We start from the raw sequence: 13,187 nt of genomic DNA, 5'->3' as shown, positions 1-13,187 counted from the left end.
GTTAGCATGATGTCACATGGTATGGAATAGCCCCCGGCCAGCTTGGCTCACCTGTCCTGGCTCCTTGGGAAATTAACTCTATCCTTGCCAGAACCAGGACATTATCCACCCCTTATTCCATACCATCTACATCATGCCCAGATTATTTTACAGAACTCATTGCCTTACTCTATGGGCCATCGCTCTAAAATGTCTGTCGAGTTCATTTAGTCCATGGTTTTGGGTTCCATCTGCCATTACAGTCTCTCAGAGCAGGGGCAATGGTGCGTGCTGCTGGATTGTTGCACGCTGCATCCGGAGTCTTCACAGCCAGTGTATCTGGTATGGTCCATGCTCGCAGTCTGGATGTCAAAGATGTGATTTTTCAATAAAGTTTCTGGGCACCAGTTGAAGTCAGTTCTAGTTCCATCATCGTGGCACTTTGTTCAGTTTCAAAGTCCATCCTTCATTAGTTTTGGGTGATTCTTATGGTCATACCATTGATACAGTATATCGCTATTAATATCATGCAATTTAATTTATTGGCTATTTTCACCCAAAATCAAATCCCCTTGGGGTACACACTGGACTTCCCCATCTTTTCTCATCACCCACCAAGTGCACCCTGGTCCCTGAGCAAAAGCAATCCCGCAGATGGGCTTGCCTTTGCCTGAAACAGGGATAACCCAAACTGTTTTACCCAACATATTCTTCATGCGCCCTACAGGAACTTTATCTCCTTCTACTGGGCGTGGAAATTTTGACTGGGCAGGGCCAGCTCGATTGGCAGATCCCCTAGTGTTAACTAACCAGGTGGCCTTTGCTAAATGCATACCCCAGTGTTTGAGGGTCCCACCACCCATTGCCCTCAGGGTAGTTTTTAGCAGCCCATTGCACCTTTCAACTTTCCCAGAGGCTGGTGCATGATAGGGGATGTGATACACCCACTCAATGCCATGCTCTTTGGCCAGGGTGTCTATGAGGTTGTTCTGAAAATGAGTCCCGTTGTCTGACTCAATTCTCTCTGGGGTGCCATGTCGCCACAGGACTTGCTTTTCAAGACCCAGAATAGTGTTCCGGGCAGTGGCATGGGGCGCAGGATATGTTTCCAGCCACCCAGTGGTTGCTTCCACCATTGTAAGAACATAACACTTGCCTTGGCGGGTTTGTGGGAGCGTGATGTAATCGATTTGACATGCTTCCCCATATTTATATTTCAACCATCGGCCTCCATACGACAGAGGCTTTACCCGCTTGGCTTGCTTGATTGCGGCACATGTTTCACATTGATGGATGACCTGTGAGATGGCGTCCATGCTCAAGTCCACCCCTTGATCGCGGGCCCATCTATATGTTGCATCTCTTCCTTGATGGCCTGAGGTGTCATGGGCCCACCGAGCTAGAAATAATGCCAGTCCAAATCCACCTGAGCCACTTCAATCTTGGCAGCCTAATCCACCTGCTGGTTGTTCTGATGTTCCTCAGTGGCCCGACTCTTGGGTACGTGGGCATCTACATGACGTACCTTTACAACTAGCTTCTCTAGGCGGGCAGCAATATCTTGCCACAATGGGGCAGCCCAGATGGGTTTGCCTCTGCATTGCCAGTTCCTCTGTTTCCATTGCTGTAACCACCCCCACAGGGCATTGGCCACCATCCATGAGTCAGTACAGAGGTAGAGCATTGGCCGCTTTTCTTGATCAGCAATGTCTAAAGACAGCTGGATGGCTTTCACTTCTGCAAACTGGCTTGATTCACCTTCTCCTTCAGCAGCTTCTGCAACTCGCCATGTAGGACTCCATACAGCAGCCTTCCACCTTCGATGCTTTCCCACGATGCGACAGGACCCATCAGTGAAGAGGGCATATGGTTTCTCATCTTCTGTTAGTTTATTATACGGTGGGGCTTCTTCAGCACGTGTCACCTCCTCCTCTGGCGACATTCCGAAATCTTTCCCTTCTGGCCAGTCTGTGATCACTTCCAGAATCCCTGGACAACTGGGGCTTCCTATTCTAGCCCGTTGTGTGATCAGTGCAACCCACTTACTCCACGTAGCATCGGTTGCATGATGTGTAGAAGGAACCCTCTCTTTGAACATCCAACCCAGCACTGGCAGTTGGGGTGCCAGAAGGAGCTGTGCTTCAGTGCCAATCACCTCTGAAGCAGCTCGAACCCCTTCGTAGGCTGCCAATATCTCCTTTTCCATTGAGTGCAGCGGGCCTCAGATCCTCTGTATCCCCAACTCCAAAACCCCAGGGGTCAACCTCGAGTCTCCCCTGGTGCTTTCTGCCAGAGACTCCAAGTAGGGCCATTCTCCCCAGCTGCGGTGTACAGCACATTTTTTACATCTGGTCCTGCCTGGACTGGCCCAAGAGCTACAGCATGAACTATTTCTTGTTTAATTTGTTCAAAAGCTTGTCGTTGCTCAGGGCCCCATTTGAAATCATTCTTCTTCTGGGTTACATGGTAGAGAGGGCTTACTATCAAACTGTAATTCGGAATGTGCATTCTCCAGAAACCCACAACGCCTAGGAAGGCCTGTGTCTCCTTTTTGTTGGTTGGTGGGGACATGGCTGCTATTTTGTTGGTAATATCCATAGGGATCTGACGCCGCCCATCATGCCACCTTATGCCTAAAAACTGGATTTCCTGCGCAGGCCCCTTCACCTTACTTGGTTTTATGGCAAAGTGATTGACAAACCTTTCGGCGAAGACATTTTTTCTAATATCCAATCTAAATCTCCCCTGGCACAACTTGAGGCCATTTCCTCTTGTCCTATTGCTTGCTGCTTGGGAGAAGAGACCGACCCCCACCCGACTACAACCTTCTTTCAGGTAGTTGTAGAGAGCGAGAAGGTCTCCCCTCAGCCTCCTCTTCTCCAGGCTAAACAACCCCAGTTCCCTCAGCTGCTCCTCATCAGACTTGTGCTCTAGACCCTTCACCAGCTTCATTGCCCTTCTCTGGACGCGCTCCAGCACCTCAATGTCCTTCGTGTAGTGAGGGGCCCAAAACTGAACACAGGACTCGAGGTGTGGCCTCACTAGAGCTGAGTACAGGGGGATGATCACTTCCCTGCTCCTGCTTGCCACACTGATACAAGCCAGGATGCTGTTGGCCTTCCTGGCCACCTGGGAACACTGCTGGCTCATATCCATCCACTGCTGGCAATCAACCAACACCCCCAAAATTAGACCACTTCTTAGCATTTTCTCTTCCAAGCTAAACAAACCCATCTTCTCCCAATAGATACCATGTTCTCTGCCAACCTCCCCAACCTAATCCCTAGCTTCTGCTGGACTCACTCCAGTTTCTCAATATTTCACTTGCACCGAAGAGCCCCAAATTTTACACAGTATTCCAGATGAGGCATCAAATATGCTGAGTGCAGAGGAATAATTACTCTCATCCGTTCACTGACTATATTTTCATAACACAGCCCAATATGTGGTTATCCTAATTGCTACAATGGCACACTGCTGACTCTTTTTGAGCTTGCTGTCCACCATTGAGTTCCTTCTTGCAAAGATGCTCCATACTCAGTTGGCCTCCAGTCTCTGTTTTTTGCTTCTGGTTATTCCATCCTATGGGCAGAACTTCACATTCTCATTTGATGAACTTCTTGAGGTCCTGTCAGCTCATTTCTCCAGATTAAAAAAGTCCTCTGAATGGCAACCCTGCCCTCCAGTGTATCAATGATGTGCTGTCATTGCTAATTTGTCACCCACAAAAGACATAAAGTGCACTTCATCCCATCATCCACCATCATTGGTGAAAATGTCTGTTCTGGTATTGACTCCAGAGGAACACCACTCCCTCAAACCATTAACATATGGGCTCCCATAAGTGCATCTGCAAATGGACCCACAGAGTCATTCCTCTTCATCTCCACTAGGACAGGCAGATAGAAGATGTAAAGACACCGATCTGTTGTCAGCTCTCTTCGGGTCAGTGAAGGGAATCAGCAGATTTCAGTTACATGAGACATGACAGCCTGTTTGTGTACTGAGAACCAAAGGCTGTTTGTTAGTGCCAGGATCTGGCTTTGGCATTACAGCAGTTCATGAGGCTAACATCTCACCTCAGATTACACACATTTATTCTCTGCTGATTCACACTATTCTGTATGTGTATTTAAGAACAGATTGTGGTCTCACATGAACTGTGGAGAGTTAATCACTGTGAACATGTAAGGTGCAAAAGGATGCATTCAAAGGATATGTTGCTTCATTTCCAGTAGGACAGATATGGTTTGTGTTTCTGCTGTGCCCTGAAAGAGAAAGGTAAGGTCAACATGCAAAAGTTTTATCTGGCACTCCATAGCCATTTTAAGAGTACTTTAGTGTGTGTGTTTTCTCTGCTGAAATATGCATTACTTTAGCTTAACTAAATAGGTGAAAAAAGGTGCTGTTAGAACGGTTGCTCTGGGTTTCCTGGGACTTTCTAATGACTTAGCATTTACTGACATCAGAACTGTGCCACTGCCTTTGGTGGTTGCTTTATCAAAAATTGTAACACTGGGAAAAGAAGTTATATATTCATTATTTCACAGACAGACCCCTGTAATCTGATTACGACAAAGAGATGCCCCAGATAGCTGCTTTGGTGATGGATTTGCTTGGAATGCCTGATGATAACTACTTAGACTTTGGTCTCCCAGGCATGGAAGAATAACCCTGTGGCAGCAATTTTGCTAACCTGCTCCACAATACACAGCTCATATGACCACAGGCTTACTTATCACTTGGGCACTCTGTGTCCCTGTCCCACACAGCATCCTGTGCAGCATAGCCCAGGAAGTAGACGGCTGCCCAGGGTGGCACTTGTGACAACAACTGTTGAGGGCAGCCAAATGCAGCAGAAAGTGCTTGCAGAGTTCTCCTCCCCAATTTTTTCCCCTGCTGCTGCCATCTGTAGCAAGGCTGAGCATGCAGTCTTACTAGGCACATGCGGGTGGCCACATGGAGAGCAATGCCAGGCATGGTACCATGCTTGGTACTCCTCTCCAGAAGGTGAGGACTGACATTCACTAGTAGACCTACCCTTACCCTCATTCTCATGGTTCACAGACAACCTCACATTCACAGGTCCCTCAAACCCTGGCTGAGACCTTAAGAACATCCCGAGTTCAAGGACTTCTTACCCTGTCATCAGCTCCAACACGAGTCTCTTCCAGAGCAGTCTTCTGCTCATGGGCAAGTCCAGCCTGGAGTTCACTATCAGATTGCTCATGCACATAGCATAGGTGTGCACACACGCGCACAGAGAACTGAGGTCCCCTAGGAAAGGTAGCACACACACTGGTCTCTCCCAGCCACACTCACTTCAGATGCATGGGCCTCTATGATCTGCAGTCCCTTCTCGGTTTGCTGGCAGTTAGATCCCCACAAACACACACTGAATAGAGAGTGACATGGTGGAAGAAAATAGGAAGAGGCGGTTTAGTACCAAGGCAGGACAGGCTGCAGTGACCAGGTGCAGGACTCAGCCACACAAGGACAGTGTTTTACACTGTGACCAGCTTTTGTTACCCTTTCCACCCCACCCTTCCCCACATTTCTTCCTCCAGGATCCACCATAATCCACACACACACACCCACCCACCCCCTGCCCTGTCTTTAGACCTTCCTTTGCACATCCCATGTTAAGTAACATGCATTTCCACAGTAAACTTGAAAAATCTCATAGTAAGTTTTACACGATCCTACGACACCCAAAAGCATCCCACAGCAAGTCTTCTCTTCCCCTTGAGACCCACGGTAGCCTCATTTCTTCTCTTACTATCTCTCCTGGCTGACCTTCACCAAGGCTTTGAGTGGCTCCTGCCCACCAGCTAGTAAGCAACCTGCACTCTGGCCTTCAGTATTGTCTCTTTTACCTCAGGCTTGTTAGGGTGTGTGTATCTAGGTGTGGTTGATTACTTTTCCCATCTCTTGTCTTTGATTTTATGCTGAATAGCCATTATCAGGATATGCTCACAAACCAGATGCCCTTATATACCCTTCCACATATTCTTACACAGACATTTTTACATGACACTAAAAGAGTTCAGGTTATGTAAAGGGAGAGAAACACAAAAAAAAAAAAAAAAAAAAAGAGGAAATACTTCACCGATGTCTACAGAGAGCAACATACAATGCCTGCCACACATACTTCCAGGGCTGCAACATTTTTTTGGAGCAAGGAGGCAACATTAAGAAAAGCAATACAGAAAATGCTTCCAGGCATCAACAACAGAGTGTTAGTAGAGATGACGTCATTCTTATGAACCCTTTATCTAACCCAGGACACCACAGGGTCTGTAACCATAAAACCATGAACCGTCTCAGCACATGCACCCTGCTGGGTCAGCCCTTTGGTTATACCTCCAGCTTGGATGGCCATGAGAAGCAGGGCTCAACTTTCAGTGAGGTTCATGGCTATTCAAGGAGGAGGATGGCACATGTCTGGATGCAAGTTCAGCATGTACCTGTCTCAGCAAGCACATCCAATAGGACTAAAAAGGTATCTCTCTCAGCTCTTACATGATCCTCAGGGAGCTGTGGTGGAGTGGGGCTCAGGTGCTTATGCTTTGATGTCCCATCACAGCACAAATGTGCAACTGGAGACAGGGAAGAGCAGAGGCCCAAATAGCCAAAATATATTTCAGTGAAGGTTTGAGGCACACACTGACCAGAGAAACCACTGCTTTGAAGAGATACTGACACGTGCCCTTGCAAAAGGAGGCTGAGTGCTTCAAGGGAAGTGAGAAGCCACCGAGTGGATGACAGGAAAATTAAGAGCTAGAAACAGGTCTTGCTGCTTTGTGAAACAGAATTTTTATCAGTTTTTTTACCCAAAGAGCTCTATTTATCAGAATGAAATTATGATAAAGTGAAAAATTGTTGATACCAATTTTGCTGCAGACTGAGTTAGAAGAAAATAGCAAAGAAACCTGAGAGAGCTTTCACAGATTCTTCTTACACTATAGCTATTTGTTTCAAAAAATTATCATTTTCATACAAGTATCATTAAATAGTCTTCTTGGCAACTAGTAAAAATCACTGCTATTCAGAGATGCTCTACTGACAACTTCCAACACTCTTTCCGAAAGAAACACAGTACAAACACTGAGCCCGATCCAAGTCTGCATTATTTCTTCACTCCTTTTCAGTATTCTTGACTATCTCTGCCCTAAGATAAAGGAAAAGTAACAATGCGTTTCTGACAAAAGTATTAGAAGGACAGACATTTCCTTCACCTCTAACAGTGTTTTAGCTTTTCTGAAAAAGCAGCATGACAATACACCATCACATTTTCCAGGAAAAGACAAAAAAAACATATAAAAGCAAGTACAAAGTCCTCAAAGGGGGCATTGCAGCAGTTTTTCTGGGTAGTGGATGACATGACTTCTTATCCCAGAGTAAAGTGTAGACAATTCACAATAAAGCTGGAAGCACAAAACATCTGTAACTGAAAACAGATCTCCTTGAAAAATCACACTGCAGAGGTTAAAACTGCCATTGCAAATTCAGCTCTGTATTTATCTTGTCCAAATGAGCTGTAATGCTAGTGATCCTCACAAAGCATGTTGCAGTCACAAGCTGCTAAACTCTCATGGCCCTGTCCTGCATGAGCGTCCACATCTGTGCTGTTCACAGAGGAGGTATACAAAGTACAAAAAGTGCTTATTGAATAAAGACTCACAGAATAAAAATGATGATGCTTTTCTCCACAGATCTCTGTGCAGTGGCAACTAATATCAACAGGCTTGTACTGTCTATTGCTAAACATGCAACTCTGTGAAGCTTTGTGATGCTTTGGAGAGGTGAATGACTATGATGTGAAAACTCTTGACTAGTTCCAGGCAACAGAATCCACGGAAAAATTATCTACAGCACTGGGACAGACCAAATTTCCCACTCAGGATGAAGGTGAGGAGTATTCAGTGGATATTTTTCTCTTTAAACTAATTCCTGTGCCAAATGAAAGAATTTTAGAAGACCCCAGGAGAAATGGAAGGGATCGGAAAACCAGTGAGAGTGAGCCTTACAGAGGGGAAGAACTGTGTCATCTGAGCATCCCTGGCCATTTGCATCTCTTTAGGGTTTGTAAAAACATTCACTACAGCAGGGAAGAGGTACAGTCATTCCACTGTGGAAAGTATAATCACCAAGGCATGCAGAGGTTGTTACTTGGTAAGATGGGAGATGCACCTGGTACGTTTCCTCCCAGCCCCAAATGAGATCACCAGCCTGAAGTGTGGACCAGCTTTAAAGTCAGCTGGTGCAACTATGCTGCAAAAAGGCTATGGCAGGGATATTTCGCAAAAGGTATGATTTACCCATGGTTTGTTTTGTTAGGAAAACAGCACTCCCTGTTACACTCAAGAATCGTACTCCAAGCATTGGTAAACCAACACAACCCAGCTAAGACAGCAAGGCTGGCAGAAGACAGACACACACCCTCCTCACATTCTGCCACACCTGGATTCAACCTCCAGCATTCACTGGATTTCATGTTGGATGTTCATGTCCTGTGGGATTGTGGCATTCATTATCAGGGTGAGCAGTGTAAGGCGTTGACCCACCACACCAGGCTCCTCAGAGTGACTGACTGATGCGGGTGAGAGAAAAAAAATTGAGAAAAACAATGCCAGGGAGAGGAAGTTGCTTTTCATATCTTTCAGGGCTTGCAAAACATCATTATACAGTCATTCAGCAGGACGAGAGAGGCCATGGTGTAGTTATTCAGCTAGAAGGACAGCTGCCTCCTTAGAACGTTTTCTCTCAAAACCTGTTTTCACCTCTGAGATGTTAATTTTATATTAAAGGACAGTGACTCCATATGTCCCCTACGTGTTGTTGATGGTATTTCTTCCCTGCCCTGTCTCCTTAGCAAAAAAAGGCAGAGAGAAGGAGGAAGCATAAGCAAAGTTGTCCCAGGGCACCTGGTGCTCCCAGCAGCTGGAAGACAGTGAAGGACTTGTTCAACAGAATAACAGCAGTTTGAATGTGGCCCTGCAGCACAGTCACTGAGTAGGTGGGAGAGTGGTGTTGCTCTTATGGCTGTAAATGCAGCAGTTGTCCTTGCAGAAAAGCTCTGCTATTGGGTGAAGGAGTCATACCCAACACGCTCTGACCAAATTTTCCTGACATTGCTGAAACGTAAGATGGTCCTTGATGGTGAGAAATTTCTTCTGAACAACAGAAACACATATGCAAACATGGTGGCTTGTGAGTAATTATTCCCAGGAGTTCTCATGAGAAACTCTGAGTGCAGCTGAGAACTTATTTCTTCTTAGGGACAAAGACATATGTCCCCTTCCCCACCCTCACCAATGCGCACACAAAGACATCATGTTAGCAGTGTCTTTTCCATGCAAAAGGAGAGCTGAGACTGTTTACCATTGTGCATCACTCAACATCTTGCTTATTAGCAAACACACTCTCTCCAATTTGTCTTTTTGTTTTGCTTTTTAATGTACGCATCTCCCAGCCCCTCCTTTTTTGCTTCATTTCTAAACAAACAATAGCTTTTGAAGACAGGAGGAGAACAGCAGCAGTTACATACTTACTTCTAATTATATAGAGGCTATATTCTTACTTAATGTAAAAGTATGAGCCATTGTTCTCAAAATCTGTTACAATTCCCCAAATACCTTAATTATAGTTTACCACATTCATACCAGGAACAGTCATTACTTCTCAGAGGCATTTTTGAAAGCTAATCCTTTAACCTGTATCTGAGGAAAGGAAAATGCCTGCTGTTTTCTTGCACTTGCCTTTAATTATGTATGATAAGAACATATGAAATCATATGGAAACATTTACCAGCCTTTTTCCGCAGAAGTTGCCTGGATTCTAAGATTTATGCTCTGTTTGCCATCAACAAAGGAGGATTTTATCAAACAAGTCCCCTCCAAGATGCAGTAGGATCCATAAAGAGAGGAGAAAAAAGAGTTGACAAATCCCTCCATACCGTGTCCATACAATCTGGGAGAAGGTAGAGGATAAAAGACTGGACCTTTTGGCCAAGAAAGATCGTGCAATTTGACCCCAGATGCAGCAAATCCTTGTTTTATGTGTGAGGTCGGTTTCAGAATCCCTCCTGCTGAAAGCTAAAAAAAAGGGTTCATTTTACCAGGAACGCTACTGGTCTGGAGAAGTCATTGTGCTTTCTCTGTTACTTGTAATTGCAGGAGTGACCTGAGTTAGGCAGGGTGCAACCAAACAATCCTACACAGCTAGCATGGGACCGTGCACCAGCCACGCCGTGATCATCAACAGCTCTTTCAGCCTCCCTGGTAATGAATATGGCAGAAGGTCAGTGCACTCTCTCCCTCTCTTTATCTGCCTCTGATTTTAATGCTCCTTCCCTTTGCAATGAGTTAAGTAACAGGGCTTCACTTTAATGTATGACATAATGTCACACGTGTGCCAGTAGCATTTGCTCTGCATACAGCAGAAAGTGCTCAGGGCTCTGGAGTGGCAGAAATAAGCAAGCAGAGCTGAGCAGGACTCTTTCTTGCTGGTGTTAGAGCAGGCTAGAAGCAGTTCTCCACAGCTGTGAGGGAACTGATGGTGAAGCAAACTACATACACAAAGCATCTTCAAGAGCTGTTCATACCCATGCTCAAATGAGCCTTAACAATCTTACCAGAAAAGGTGTGGCAGATTAACCGGCTGTGGGCAGCATGCGATTTCTGAAAGTTCATAACCCCATCCAATTAAAAACAGCACTTCTGCAGAAAGTCTCCAAAGGCAGGGCTCCTCAGTGAAGCCGATTACCAGCCTCCTACCCTGGCTGTTTATTCCAGGGACCTATTAACAAGCACAGGAGGATTCTTTCTGCAGTTGCAGAAAACAGATTTCGTCATTCCTGTTGGAGTAGGAGAAAGGCAAGCTGTGCTGAGACGGGAGTCACCCAGACAAATCACAAAAGTTTGGGGAGGTGATGAAGGAGAAGGCTGGCAGCAGAGAGTAAGTGTGAGTTCAGGGCATCTTTATTAGACCAGGCCACTATCAGCCCTGTCAAAATACTACCTCTAATTTCATCATATGAAACAGTGGAGCTATGCCTTAATTGCAAAACAGGCACTGTTTCAGATAGGAGGTTTTCTCCAAATAAACTGGAGGATCAGGTGGACTCACTAAATTTGCATGTGGGTGGAAATCCAAAAGTTCTGCTACTTTGTATAATGGGATCCAGGCCATGTGGTCCAGACACGGTCAGAAAACAACCCTACCTTGCCACTTCCTTCTTGAGTACGCAAGCCCACAAGCAGCCTCTGTGGCACTGTCATGGTGACAAGCTCCCATGGCATGACAGAAAGGTGTTGCTTCTTTGTCAGGTTTGGTTACATCTTGCCCGAGGATGGATGTTGCTGGGATGCACCTATTATTTTGGTGGTTGCTCATTGTTGATAGGACAAAAGCCTGACGTGTTCAGCAGCAAATGTACCTCCAAGAAACTCCTGCTGGAAGTCAGTGTCATCCTGCAATAACAGCTTGCAGGGAAGCTCTGACCCCGCCGCAACTATAACAAGCACAGTGGTGATGACGAAAGTGAGGGCAGCGATCCCTCACTGCAGACTACCAGCATCACCCTCCCAGGGCCTGGGAACAATTATTCGCTGATGCTTTAGAAATACGTTTTATTGCAGGGGAGGACATGTTAAAGACAAGATATCTCATCTTTTCCTTTTCTTGCTCTCAGGAAATTGTGTTCTTTCAACATTTTCTGATTGCAGACTTTCTCACCTTTAATTGCTCTTTATTCCTCCTGTGGACTCTCCAGTTTGTTCCTCATTTCCTAAAAGGAGACTGCATCAGTGCTGAGTACAGGACAATAATTCTGATTCTCCCCTTCTACTCACTCTCATGAGACCCCACCTGGAGTCCTGCGTCCAGCTCTGGGGGCCCCAGTGCAAAAAGGACATGGAGCTGTTGGAGCGAGTCCAGAGGAGGGCCACGAAGCTGATCAGAGGGCTGGAGCACCTCTCCTATGAGGACAGGCTGAGAGAGTTGGGGTTGTTCAGCCTGGAGAAGAGAACGCTCCAGGGAGATCTAGTTGTGGCCTTCCCGTACCTGAAGGGGCCTACAGGAACGATAGAGAGGGACAGTTTACAAGGGCAGGTGGTGACAGGACAAGGGGTAATGGCCTTAAACTGAAAGAGGGTAGATTTAGATTAGATATAAGGACAAAATTCTTCACTGTGAGGGTGGTGAGGCACTGGAACAGGTTGCCCAGAGAGGTTGTGGAGGCCCCATCCCTGGAAGTGTTCAAGGCCAGGTTGGATGAGGTTTTGGGCAATGTGGTCTAGTGGAGGGTGTCCCTGGCCATGGCAGGGGGGTTGGAACTAGATGATCTTTGAGGTCCCTTCCAACCCAAATTTTTCTATGATTCTATGATAATTGCCTTCTCCACTGCAGACAGAGAACTGATCTGCTGCTAACTGCACAAAGTACTGCTGGCACATTAGAAGGGGGAATTGGCCCCTGTGCTTTGCCACCAGCCCGATTCTCATCAGGTCTGAGCTCACAGAGGTGGAATCAGAGGAGGAACACGATGCACAATAAAAGCAGCAGATGCAGAGAATGGATGCAGTGCATGGTGAAGTGATTAAAAGGGAATGAGAGCATTAAAATGGGAGACAGACAAGCCCAGCCCCAGAATAGGTGTGCCTGCCAGAATAGAGGGCAGTGAGAAGCTGTCCTGCTTAGTATACTGGAGAGGCAGAAAGAAAAAGACAGACAAAAACACTGCTCAATTTTAACCAGTTCTCCATTTATCAAGATCTCACACCTGCCTGATTTGGTGCTTGCGGCTTGGAGTATGGGGTTTTTTATTTAACATTCTTCTCTGAAGCCACTGAATTAGATACCACAGTGCTGCCATCTCCAACGTCCATATGGAAGGGAATCATTCTGGTGGGAGATACATAGAATTGCATTTTGGTGATGTTGTGTTTGACAACACAAGAAGATGAAAGAAAAAACAAAATGCCTGCATGCATGGAGAGATACTTGGGGGAAAGTAGAATACAAAGCAACTGATTAAAGTAGAAAGGTAGGAGAGAGTTATCAGCAGAATGAAACCCCATGCCTTGCTTAAAGATAAATCTATGCCAACAGAGGATGGAGAGAGAGGTGAAAGTCCCACGAACATTCAGAGGAGGAAGGACAGAAGAGGACAAGACAAAGAAAGGAACAGCTTGAGACGCAGTTAA

The 13,187-nt window shown here is 45.9% G+C and overlaps 1 long non-coding RNA gene across 1 annotated transcript in view; it reads right to left on the bottom strand.

The window, feature by feature from the left end:
• Positions 1–12,956, bottom strand: part of LOC142599464 (uncharacterized) — a 393,830-nt gene extending 380,874 nt beyond the window's left edge. The window contains exon 1 of the long non-coding RNA XR_012833028.1: positions 12,936–12,956. This is a non-coding gene — a long non-coding RNA (uncharacterized LOC142599464). The remainder of the gene's footprint in view (positions 1–12,935) is intronic.
• Positions 12,957–13,187: the final 231 nt, after the last annotated feature.

This window comes from Balearica regulorum, chromosome Z (genome assembly GCF_011004875.1).
Source record: "Balearica regulorum gibbericeps isolate bBalReg1 chromosome Z, bBalReg1.pri, whole genome shotgun sequence".
In the NCBI taxonomy this organism is placed as follows: domain Eukaryota; kingdom Metazoa; phylum Chordata; class Aves; order Gruiformes; family Gruidae; genus Balearica; species Balearica regulorum.
The sequence above is the reverse complement of the archived record's forward strand: the minus strand, read 5'-3'. Positions and strand labels throughout refer to the sequence as shown.